Raw genomic sequence first — 10609 nt, 5'->3', positions numbered from 1 at the left:
TTTCCAGAGTGGTTGTACCAGTTTGCAACCCCACCAGCAATGAAGTAATATTCCTCTTTCTCCACAACTAGAGAGTTTTTCTGAATAGGAACTTCCATCAGAGTGCCAAGATGGTGGGATAATGTCCTCGCCAGAGCAGTGTTTTAGTTTGCTTCCTATTGCTGTAACAAAACCCCATGACCAAAAGCAACTTGTGGGGACACACTGAAGGGGGAGAGGGTGGCTTATTCCAGCTTACCATGGTAGTCCATCATGAAGGCAAGTCAGGGTGTGAACCTGGAGACAAGAACTGAAGCAGAGGGCATGGAGGAGCACTACTTACTAGTTTACTTCTCATGGCTTGCTCAGCCTGCTTTCTTATACAATCCATGGCTACCTCTTAGAGGTAGCGCTACCTGCAGTGAGCTGGTACCCCTCATAGCATTACAGTTTGGTTGGAATCCCTGCTTGCCTCCACACAAGCTGGGAAACCCTGTCTGCCCTCCTTCCCACAACCTCAACTTCTGGCTGACACATCATCACCCCTTGCCTCTGCATTTTCAGCAACCCAGCTACAGGATAAGATTTTTACTGTAATTGGGTACAACCCCAGCTCCTAGCTAACACATCATCATCTCTCCCCTAAGATCTATACCTCCTTGCCTTAGCCAGAGCTCACGACTTCCCTGGACCCATTCCTTGGGACCAATGAACCTGACTGGGAGCAGTAGTAAACCTACATTTATCTGCTTTTAATCTGGTCTCATCTGGCCTATATTTGCATCATTGAGAGAGAGAGAAAGCCTATTAATCTCTGATTCAGAAAACGCTCTACTGACAATCTGATAAAGCCATCTTCTCAGTTGAGGTCCTCCTTCCTAGACATGTCTAGGTTTTTGCTAAGTTAGCAAATAAAAGAACCACCCCAAGCACTTATTACAATTGCTCCTGTGACTTTACTCTCTGTGGTAGGTGCTATTGTGCTTCTTTCTAAGTGAGAACTCTATTCCAATTTTTACCTTAGGCCTGTATTATATATTAGAGATGTGGTGGGGAAGTGGATGGATGGGTGGTGAATGAATGGATGAGTAGATGGATATAGATGGATAAATGTGTATAAGTAGATGGATATAGATGAATAATGGGCAGATGGATGAATGGATGAATGGATGGGTGGGTGGGTGAATGGGTGGATGGACGGATGGATAGACAGATGGATGGACAAAATAAATTGCAGCTTGTCAAATCAAAATAATTCTCATTCCCAGGGTAAGCCCTCTGTCTTAAAGTTACCGCTTACCATCCCAGTGTATTCCAACAATTTTTCAGAAGACCCATGAAGAGGAAGCAAAAGTCCAGAAACCCCATTGGTTGTGTCTCTACTCATCTGTGAATAAATCCAGACCCAAGAGACTCAGTGCTGCTAGACTAGAGAAGTTCCTAGTATCATTATAAACATTATTATCTCCCTCTCAGTAAGTCAGTAACACAGTGACAAATCGCTCAGGGACGAGACCTGTGAGACCATCTGTAAATGTCTAGAAAGAGACAGGACCATTGTACAATGCATCTATGGACAATCGCAGAAGTCATGGTAGGTAGTAGGAGGCAGCCAGCTCCAGCTTCAGCTTGGTTACTTGGAAAACAAGGGAAGCATTTCTGTGCCAAGGAGACACCACTGGGCCATGGCAAACGAATTCAAGTCTATAAAGTTCTATACAGTCTCCAAGAGCTGGTCATGGTGGTACATGGCTTGTTATTCCAAGCATCTTTAGCAGGGAGTTCTTGGGTGAATTGCTTTACACAGGCTGGCTCATGTCACCTGCCCACTGTAGTGGTTTAAAGAAGACATATCCCCATAGAACCATGTGTTCAAGTGCTTGGTCTCCAGTTGGTGGTACTATTTGAGGAAGTTTTGAAACCTATAGAGGTCCAATGTCACTGGAGGAAGTAAATCATTAGGGATAGGCTTTGAGGATGTATAGCCTTTCCCCATTTCCTGTTTGTGCTCTTAGCTTCCTGTGTGCTGCTAAAATATAATCTCTCAGCTTTGTGTTCCTGCCACCATAGCCTTCCTAATATTGTGGACATCTATCCTTCTGGAACCCTAAGGCAAAGGAACTTTATAAAAGTTGCTTTTGGTCATGGTATTTTATCGCAGCAACAGGAAAGTAACTAATACAGCATCTCTTGAGCCAATCCACAAATGCAACAGAAATATATCTGATTATGCCTCATATTATCACATACCCAGCATAGAGCTCAGAAAGAGTGGCTCTCACCCAAATCATAGAGACCAAATGGAGGGAGCAAGTCACCAGGGCCCCTTGTGGTAGATAGCTGAAGCAGGAGTCAAAAGTAGCTTTCTAACTCTGGTTCTCAAGTCCCCAAGGAGGTTATAATTTATCTAGTTAAAAGACCATAGTAGATCAGCCCCAGGGGCTGTCATGAAATACATGTAAAACTGAAAAATTGCCAGAAGGAAAAGAAACAGAGATCTTCTCATCCTGCTCTCTCACAGTTGAGGGAGCTGAGCCCTGGAGGCACCCAGGGAGTCAGACCCCCGTACTCCTCTTACTCTGCCAAGAACTATACTGGCAATGTCCAACAGTGGGGTGTGTTCCCTGTCCTCTAGCCCTGTCCAGAGCAGATTTTCCTTAATTCTCTTTCAAAATGTCAGAGTATGCCGTCATCATGATGCTGGACTGTAGTCTTCACAGTGGTGTCCTTGGAGAAGCAAGCCACCCACTCTTGGCTCCCACACATGCAGGTGACTCCACACCTGCCCCTGCAAAGACATAGGACATCGGGAGGCTTATGAAACTGGCTGGGAGAAAATCCATGCAGGAAAGATGATGCTGAGGCTCTCTCTCAAATCAGTCTCTGGGTCAGATGGAGAAATGCAAATGCACCAGAGGGATTGGAAGATGACAAAAGATGATCAGACTCTACCCTTAAACTGCATGGAAAGATGAAGGTAACCAGGAGGAAGGATGTGGGGAGATGCAAGGGGGATGCAGGGTACAAATGAGCAAAGCACAATGATGGATAAAAAGAAAATTTTCCAGAAGAGGCCATCATCTTAGGTGCTAACTAAAAAATAATACATAAATAAGTCTTCCAAAACAAGTTCAGAAGGAACTGAAAACTCAGCTCCAAGGGAAGAGCCCAATGTTGTCCCCAGAAGTGTGCCTGCTGCCTTTGGAGTCTGAGGTAGGAAGTGTGATAGATGTGACCATCCATCACAGTGGGGACAAGAGTGCTCCCAGGTAGGATGGCATGGACAGTCTCAAAGACAAGGAGTGAGGAGCCTCTCATCCATTGTAGGCAAGAATTCAACTCATACAAAGCTGGGGACCACAAAATGCTCAAGCAGTGAGGACAGGCCCCACTCACCGGTTAGGAAGAATATCAGTCTCCAGTAAGGCAAAAGCTTAAAGCCACCAGCCAACCTGAGAGCTGGTCTGAGCCACCTAACTTGAAGTAGACCCTGGTGGATAAACAGAAAGAGGAAAGATGCCCAGTAAGGCCCCTCCTTCCTGCCCTGCATGCTCCTCCTTCCTGCCCTACATGCCCTTCCTTCACTGCCCTGCATACCTATCCTTGGCACTAGTTTCTGCTCTTCACTAGGCAGGCTACAACTCTGCCAGCGGCTCTGCCCCAAGGCTAAAGGCAGAGCAGGTTGTTTTCACTGCCTAAGGCACCTAAGTGCCTTGTCCTCCAAGAAATCCATTAGAGGGGGTGTGTGACAAGGTCCTTGCCACCTGCAGACAACCATTTTTCTCTAGAAGTTAATCAGAGTAGACCTCTGCCCTGTGTGCTCAGAGGCCCCAGGATATTTATCATAGAGGGAAAGGCTCTAGACGCTCTTACCCCACCCTCCAGGATTCATGACTTCTTAAGGGTTTTGCCTCCAAGGATTTGCTTCGATTGTATTCTGCATTCCCATTTCATTTGACCATAAGGTGCACCTGGAAGGACCCAAGCTGAGAAGTTTTCTTCACCTGGAAAAATGAGCAAGAGCAGAGAGGACAAGAATTCCTAACATCACACACAGCCAGCCAAAGTTTGTCTCCCCAGTCCTTTATTCAACATGCTCTCCACTACACCTCAAAGCTTTATATTTTTTGGATATAAAATAGCAAGGTGAAAGTTACACTCTATTTCTTCAGAACTTAGCCAAAATCAAGGAAATACTGGCATGGCATAATAATGTATCCTCCATTTATCAGCTAGGAAACAGGTTCGGTGAGAAGGGATTTGCTCTAGTCAGCATCAGTCCCTGGAACTCACAGCTGTAGCAGCTGCATTGATGGAGTGGTCCACCCATAGGCCAAGTGCACCCCTCAGCAGGGACAGCCATCACCTTCCAGTAGCACACAGTGGGGAACTTCACTTCATCCCTGCAGTGGTTGCTGATTCCTGAGACCCAGAGGCTGGCAACAGCTATGTTTACTGCTTCAAATAGGGAGTTATGGAGTTAAACACAAACAGACAATAATAAATGCACCCTCCCCTCACTCATGGGGGTAAAGGGTGGGGGTTTTAGTACTTCATCTTTTGGAGTATTTGACTGAGCCCAGAGTCACTGCAGTCCTAGCTGCCATTTTCTCAGGACCCTTAAGTGCCTGACTAAGATTTGTCCTACTTAACCTATCATGGGTGCCTTCCCTTTGGCTGCCTCACTGGCTCCTGCATTTAGAAGCTACTTTTAATTGTCTTTAAACAGAAACCTGTCCAAGCCATCAGGCAACAAAACCAAAGGTGTTTTCAGTGGACTGAATAAAAGAGCTGTTTTAAAAGAGCTGTTTTTATTTATGTACCAGCCATGGAGAACAACATGGGAGCATTTCGCAAGCTTTCTCAACTTTCGAGTTTTTATTTTGATTTTTCAAAAGTGCAAATCAGCACCTGGGCCCAAAGCTTGGGGCAGCAGAAACTTAATTAGAACGCAGAGCGCTTTCCATAAATATATTCCTTTCTGCTGTTGTCTTAACGCTGACAGGATCACTCATCTGCTTAAATATAATTGAGTGCAGAACTGAGAAAGGCAAGACGACCTAGGCTGAAAACTTAATTCCCACACAGCTAGCCTGGGGCTAGGTGAACTGCTGCCACCAACTTCAAGCTGGGGCTTGCTTCCATGCCCTCTGTCGAAGAGCCAGAATCAACCTGGCACTCTGACCTTTGATGAACTGAAGTCTCAACTACCCACGTTAAACACAAAAGGGGAACAACACATACTTTTTTTTTTTTAATTTAAAGCACTAAGGGTTGATTGGTAAGGAAGTATTTGTTAAACGATATAACCCTGTCTACCTGACAGAAGATTTGAAACTACTCCTGAGCTCTAACTGTACCAAACATCTTGTCATGTTTTGCAGGCAACATCTAGGCTAGTGCTAGGCACCAATTTCAATAAATAACTGTTGAATAAGTAATCATAGCAGTAGTGTCAGCAGCATAATCTCTAAAATACAGTAAGCACTCAATAATTTAAATGTGTGTTTGCTTCAGTAAGTCTAGGTGGTAGTACTAACCCTATGCCCGTCCTTATAGACAAGAAACATAAGCTTTAAAGAGATGAAGGCATTTATTGTTTATGACATTGGAAGTTTAATGACCAGTCTTCAATCTCAAGTTATCTCTGAACTCTGTATCTTAACCATAATACTACCTCTAAACAAGTAAGTAAATAAATGGGAATAAAAGTCTTTCTTTAAAGCCTCAAACACAGGGGGAAAGTTCCTGAACAGAACACCAGTGGCTTATGCTCTAAGATCAAGAATTGGCAAATGGGACCTCATAAAATTGCAGAGCTTCGGTAAGGCAAAGGACACTGTCAATAGGACAACACAGCAACCAAGAGGTTGGGAAAAGATCTTTACCAGTCCTACATCTGATACAGGGATAATATCCAATATATACAAAGAACTCAAGAAGTTAGACTTCAGAGAACCAAATAACCCTATCAAAAAGTGGGGAACAGAGCTAAACAGAATTCTCAACTAGGGAAACTTGAATGGTCGAGAAGCACCTAACGAAATGTTCAACATCCTTAGTCATCAGGAAAACGCAAATCAAAATGACCCTGAGATTCCACCTCACACCTGTCCTAATGGCTAAGACCAAAAACTCAGGTGACAGCAGATATTGGCAAAGATGTGGAAAAAGAGGAACATTGTAAGCTGGTACAACCACTCTGAAAATCAGTCTGTCAGTTCCTTAGAAAATTAGACATAATACTACCTGAGGACCCAGCTATACCACTCCTGGGCATATACCCAGAAGATGCTCCAACATGTAATAAGGACACATGCTCTACTATGTTCATAGCAGCCATATTTATAATAGCCAGAAGCTGGAAACAACCCAGATGTCCCTCAAATGAAGAGTGGACACAGAAAATGTGGTACATTTACACAATGGAGCTACTCAGCTATTAAAAACAATGACCACAAAATTCGCAGGCAGATAGATGGATCTAGAAAATATCATCCTGAGTGAGGTAACTCAGTCACAAAAGAATACACATGGTATGTACTCACTGATAAGTGGCTACTAGGCAAAGTACATGGAATACCCACAATACAACTCACAGACCACATGAAGCTCAAGAGAAAGGTAGACCAAAGAGTGGATGCTTCAGTCCTACTTAGAAGGGGGACAAAATAATCAAGGGTAGTTGAGGGTGGGAGGGGCTTTGGAGGAAGAGAGGAGGAGGAGGAGGGAGAAAAGAGGGGCAGAATCAGGTATGGGAGGATATGGAAGAGATGCACAGAGAGTCAGGAAATTGAACAGAGATGTGTAGCAATGGGGGAAGGGGAGTTGGGGAGCTGGGGGACTGGGGGTAGCAACCAAAAAGTCCCAGATGCCAGGAAAGCAAGAGCCTCCCAGAACCCCATGGGGATGACATTAGCTGAAATACCCCACAAACAGGAGGGAGAACCTGTTGAGACCATATCCAGAGGTTAGGCATGGCCCCCCAGTTAAGGGATGGGGCCACCCACCCATATCCAAAATGTTAACCCAGAATTCCTTCTGTCTAAAGGAAATACAGGGACAAAGAGTGGAACAGAGACTGAAGGAAAGGCCATCCAGAGACTGCCCCACCTGGGGATCCATCCCATATGCAGACACCAAACCCAGATCCTATTGCTGATGCCAAGAAGTGCTTGCCGACAGGAGCCCGATACAACTGTCTCCTGAGAGTCTCTGCCAGATCCCAACCAATACAAATGCGGATGCTTGCAACCAACCATCGGACTGAGCACAGGGACCCCAGTGGTGGAGTTAGGGGAAGAAACTGAAGGGGCTTTATCTGGCATTAATGGGAGGGGAAGCCCTTGGTCCTGTGAAGACTTGATGTCCCAGTGTAGAGGAGTGCTAGGGTGGTGAGGCAGGAGTGGGTGGGTGGATAGGGGAGCACCCTCATAGAAACAGGGTAAGGGGGCATGGGATGGGGGTTTGCAGAGGGGAAACCAGGAAAGGGATAACATTTGAAATATAAACAAAATATCCAATTTAAAAAAAAAAAGTCTTTCCTTGAATATGATAGGAGATGGCTGAAATATGTAAACAGTCACAAATTCTAAGTAATCTGAGCCTGGTGGAACAGGCTCATACAAAGATGGTGCTTAGAGAGTGATATTTGAGCTGGGTATTGAAGAGAAGTTCAGATATGCTAACAGACAAGGAGAAGGCATTCCTAGCTTGGACTGTGGCATGTTCAAGGGCATGGCAGGAAACAACACCACATTACAAAAGTGATAAATCTTTGACACCTTTACACCAGAAACTTGACAAAGAAAGACCTTGATTGTGACAAAGAAATCTCGAATGAGAAAAGTGCGTACCTTTATGACTACCTGCCTTCCCATGCTAAAGCCTAGTGAGAGGAGGTACCTCGGTGGTGGAGCACTTGCCTGGCATGTACAGGGCCCTGGGTTCTGTCTCTAGCATCACAGAAAAATCCAAACTGCCATCCCCTCCCAGATGCTTGCTTTACTAAAGCGTATCTAACAAACCTGACATGGCACTCACCCTGAGCTATCGAAACGAGTAGCTGCCGAGCACTACATATCAACACAATGAGCTCCACAGGCCAGTCTGCTGCACTGGTAAGCTGTACAGATTCTGCCAAGGTTCAGGAAGAAATCCAAGCCTTGTGACTGACCTTTGGGAGGATTTTGAACAAGCAGTCAAAAAATCCCTAGGACAGGAGTTCATCTCTCTCAGCCATTGTCTGCCCTGGGGGGTAGCCAGCATACGCATCAAGTTGCTTAACTGAGCATTGGAGTTTGACCAAGAGAAGCTGAAGCAGCAGAGGAATAGTCCAAAGGCAGCTTTGCCTCCCTGACCCTTGCTGGCCTCTGGGTAGTGCTGCTGTTATTGCACTAGCATGGAGAGTGGTCCAAATCACTGAGAGCCTGCTGTAAAAGGCTTCCGAGGCTTGCAGGAGGATCAAGTTTCCAGAAGCTTGGATCTGCTTCAAAGGCCACAAATTCCCCCTGGAATTAAGGAGCCAGGTTCTTCAGAAGCAGGGTTAGGTTGACAATCAACCCTGTCCCCTTCACTCTTTCCCTTACTGAGGTTTAGAGGAATAATCCAAGGTGCCCTGTCCAACAACAGAGGACCAATTAGGCACCTCTGTCTTCAGAAAACAAATAGTCAAAAGTTACCGATCTGAACTGGCCCTGGAAAACAGACCAGTCTGCTAAAATTTGCTTCATCAAAATCCAGCCTGCAAAAGAGACAGTTTGCCAAAAATCATATAACTAGGCCCAAATTAGTACTTTCCCCCCTAGACTCTGACATTTAACCTTGACCCTGCCTTTGGATATTTATCTTAATATGTGTTTGCTTGGCTTTTATTTTATGTGCATGGGTGTTTTACCTGCATGTGTGTCTGTGTAGCACTTGAATATTTGGTGTCTTTGAAGTTCAGGAGATGGCACAGGATCCCCCAGAACTGTTACAGATGGCCATTAGCCACCATGTGGGTACTGGGAATTGAACCTATGACCTCTGGAAGAACAGTTATTACTATCTCTCTGGACTCTGTTTGCTTGTTTAATAAAACAGAATCTTGCCCCCCCCCGCTAGCCAAGCTGGCCCCAAACTCACAATTCACCTTCCAAGTGCTGGGATAAGAAGCACAAGCCACCGTGCACGTTCCTGGCTCAAAGTTTTTATCAAAAGGATCAAACACAATAAACTGGCTATTCTTCTAATTGATCCTCAGCTAAGTTATTTCCACAAATTGATCAAAATGACCCACCCTGCCCTGGGGTGTACAGCTCTCTTGTCTACAGACAGAGCTACATAGTCTATCTTCAGAGCTCATAATCCTGACCAACCTATCCAGAAGATCCTGTGAGGATGCAGCAGCCTCCTGCAAAGAGAAGGTTACTTGGTGCTGGAAACATGCCGGCTGCTTATTTACCTCTTCTTGGGCCCTTCCTCTGACCTCACCGCAAAGTCATTATGAGAGACCAGGCTCTTGGCAGGTGTGTGTATTGTAAGTGACACACTTTAAAAACACCTCGTGTAAATCAGATATTGCCATAAAATGGAAATCACAGCTACAAATTACATACTTATTACCATTGTGTCTGATATATGAGGCAACGTTGACACTATATAATAGGTAGCCTGAGAGATGGAAAGTTACACGTGAGGCATAAAAGATCATTATTTTTCAATTCACAATGATACAATCTCTCTTACTCTGATATCACAGGCTCCTACATCAAAGCTGGGGCAGTTCCTAGGCCATTATCCAATCCCTTCATTTTACAGATGTGAAGGCTAAGGAAAAATGTCCAAGGTCACTCAGAGAGAGTCAGCTTATGACTGACACAACACAGACTAGAGCCCTCTGCTCTCCGAGGTGACTCTGAGAGAGACTACTTGTTCTCCACCTGGGTCCTGAAGGGCTCTGGTAAGATCCTGAGCTGACCATGGTCCCTGCTGCTGAGAAGCCAGCTCTGGGCTCAGCACAAATACCATGTGTGAGGATTGCCCCATCCTTTTCTCTGTGTGTGACTCAAGCAAGACACTTAATCCCACTGAGTTTTGATTCCTTAGTCCACAAAGTAAGGTTGATTTCACCCACCTACCTACCTTACAAAGGCATCATGAAGAGATGGACATTTTAAGTAATACAATTAAAGAGCATGTTTAATGTAACAAAAGGAATGGTCCTGGCAGACTCTGCAAAAGGCCAACATTGCAGAACGTGAATGTCATCACTACTTAGGACCAGAGATGTGACAAAGAGACTCTAGAACTATAGCCATGTCTGGTGATCCTCTACCCTCCCAGCATTGGCCATCTGTGTTCCCCAGAACTTGTCCAGATCTTTCATGTGACAGAATCACTCTGTCTTCCCTCTTAGATTTACCTCCAACTTTGCAGGTTTTCTGACTCCAGAAAGTGGGTTTTGAAGCTGTGCTGTGATATATGCAGGCAACTGTCTGAGGGCTGGCACATCTTGCTCTTCATTCAGCAAATACTTTTAAAAAGATCCTGTTTGATGCCAGACTCAACAGTAGGCCCTGCCAGTGTCACAGTCCACTGGGGACAAACCCTCCTGTGTACACAGAAACATGGTAAACACACTGGTCAT

General features: G+C 45.0%; 2 long non-coding RNA genes across 3 annotated transcripts in view; one reads left to right on the top strand and one right to left on the bottom strand.

Annotated features, from left to right (window-relative positions):
- LOC116067838 overlaps nt 1-10511 on the bottom strand; it is a 14330-nt gene extending 3819 nt beyond the window's left edge. Inside the window, exons 1-2 of the long non-coding RNA XR_004109320.1 lie at nt 10385-10511; nt 3853-3983 (exon numbers count right to left, since the gene is read on the bottom strand). This is a non-coding gene — a long non-coding RNA (uncharacterized LOC116067838). The remainder of the gene's footprint in view (nt 1-3852; nt 3984-10384) is intronic.
- LOC116067837 overlaps nt 1-10609 on the top strand; it is a 71339-nt gene that overhangs the window by 23068 nt on the left and 37662 nt on the right. The gene's annotated exons all lie outside the window — the stretch shown is intronic.

This window comes from Mastomys coucha, unplaced genomic scaffold (assembly GCF_008632895.1).
Source record: "Mastomys coucha isolate ucsf_1 unplaced genomic scaffold, UCSF_Mcou_1 pScaffold22, whole genome shotgun sequence".
Taxonomy (NCBI): Eukaryota; Metazoa; Chordata; class Mammalia; order Rodentia; family Muridae; genus Mastomys; species Mastomys coucha.
This window is presented reverse-complemented; position numbering and strand designations above follow the sequence as displayed.